This window comes from Bombus pyrosoma, unplaced genomic scaffold, assembly GCF_014825855.1.
Source record: "Bombus pyrosoma isolate SC7728 unplaced genomic scaffold, ASM1482585v1 HiC_scaffold_4726, whole genome shotgun sequence".
Classification (NCBI taxonomy): Eukaryota; Metazoa; Arthropoda; class Insecta; order Hymenoptera; family Apidae; genus Bombus; species Bombus pyrosoma.
In genome coordinates this window covers 798,639-800,810 of record NW_025219986.1, presented here as the reverse complement: position 1 = coordinate 800,810, position 2,172 = coordinate 798,639, and the positions used below count along the sequence as shown (strand labels likewise).

Genomic DNA, 2,172 nt, shown 5'->3' with positions numbered 1-2,172 from the left:
TACCGTACATCGTTATATGGTAATACGTTATGATGTATAACGTTCAGTAGTATTTCATTATAACGTATAACATTATGTATTATCACGCTATAACGTATATCGTTTTATGGTAATACGTTATAACGTATAACGTTCAGTAGTATTTCGTTATAACGTATAACCTTACGTAATATTACGTTATAACGTATATCGTTATATGCTAATACGATATAACTTATATCGTTATATGAAAGACACGTTATAACGTGAAATGTTATGTAGTATTACGTTATAACGTATAACATTATGTATTATTACGTTATAACGTATATCGTTATATAGTAATGCGTTATATCGAATAACGTTATGAAGTATTACGTTACATCGTATAACGTTATGTAGTATTACGTTATAACGTACAACGTTATGTAGTATTACTTTATAACGTATATCGTTATATAGTAATACGTTATAACGAACAACGTTCAGTAGTATTACGTTATAACGTATAACGATATGTAGTATTACGTTATAACGTACAACGTTATATAGTATTACGTCATAACGTATAACGTTATGTATTATTACGTTATAACGTAAATCGTTATATGATAATACTTTATCACGTATATTGTTATATGAAAAATACGTTATAACGTGAAATGTTATGTAGTATTACGCTATAACGTATAACATTATGTATTATTACGTTATAACGTATATCGTTTTATGGTAATACGTTATAACGTTTAACCTTATGTAATATTGCGTTATAACGTATAACGTTCAGTAGTACTTCGTTACAACGTATAACTTTATATACTATTATGTTATAACGTATACAGTTATATAGTAATACGTTATAACGAACAACGTTCAGTAGTATTACATTATAACGTTCATCGTTATATGGTAATACGTTATAACGAATATCGTTATATGAAAGATACGTTATAACGTGAAATGTTATGTAGTATTACGTTATAACGTATAACGTTATGTATTATTTCGTTATAACGTACATCGTTATATGGTAATACGTTATAACGTATATCGTTATAAGAAAAATACGTTATAACGTGAAATGTTATGTAGTATTACGTTATAACGTATAACATTATGTATTATTACGTTATAACGTACATCGTTATATGGTAGTACGTTATACCGTATAACCTTATACATTATTACGTTATAACGCATATCGTTATATGGTAATACGTTATAACGTATATAGTTATATGGTAGTTCATTATAACGTGTAACGTTCAGTAGTAGTACGTTATAACATATAACGTTATGTATTATTATGTTATAACGTATAGCGTTATGTAGTATTGCGTTAAAACGTTTAACGTTATATACGATTACGTTATAACCTATAACGTTATGTAGTATTACGTTATAACGTATAACGTTATGTCGTAATACGTTATAACATGAAATGATATGTAGTATTTCGTTATAACGAATAACGTTATGTATTATTACGTTATAACGTATATCGTTATTTGGTAGTACGTTAAAACGTATATCGTTGTATGGTAGAACGTTAAAACGCATATCGTTATATGGTAGTACGTTATAACGTATAACGTTCGGTAGTAGTTCGTTACAACGTACATCGTTATATAGTAGTACGTTATAATGTATAACGTTCAGCAGTATTTCGTTATAACGTATAACATTATGTATTATTACGTTATAACGTAAAGCGTATTATGCTAATACGTTATAACGTATAACATTATGTAATATTTCGTTATAACGTATATCGTTTTATGGTAATACGTCATAACGTACAACGTTATGTAGTATTACTTTATAACGTATATCGTTATATAGTAGTAGGTTATAACGAACAACGTTCAGTAGTCTTACGTTATAACGTATAACGTTATGTAGTGTTACGTTGTAACGTACAACGTTATATAGTATTACTTTATAACGTATATCGTTATAGAGTAATACGTTATAACGAACAACGTTCAGTTGTATTACGTTATAACGTATAACGTTATCTATTATTACGTTATAAGGTATATCGTTATATAGTAATACGTTATAACGAACAACGTTATGTAGTATTACGTTACATCGAATAACGTTATGTAGTATTTCATTATATGGTATAACATTATGTATTATTACGTTATAACGTAAATCGTTATATGGTAATACATTATAACGTAT

General features: G+C 27.1%; 1 protein-coding gene across 1 annotated transcript in view; it reads left to right on the top strand.

Annotated features, from left to right (window-relative positions):
* Positions 1-2,172, top strand: part of LOC122577511 — a 6,416-nt gene that overhangs the window by 1,603 nt on the left and 2,641 nt on the right. The gene's annotated exons all lie outside the window — the stretch shown is intronic.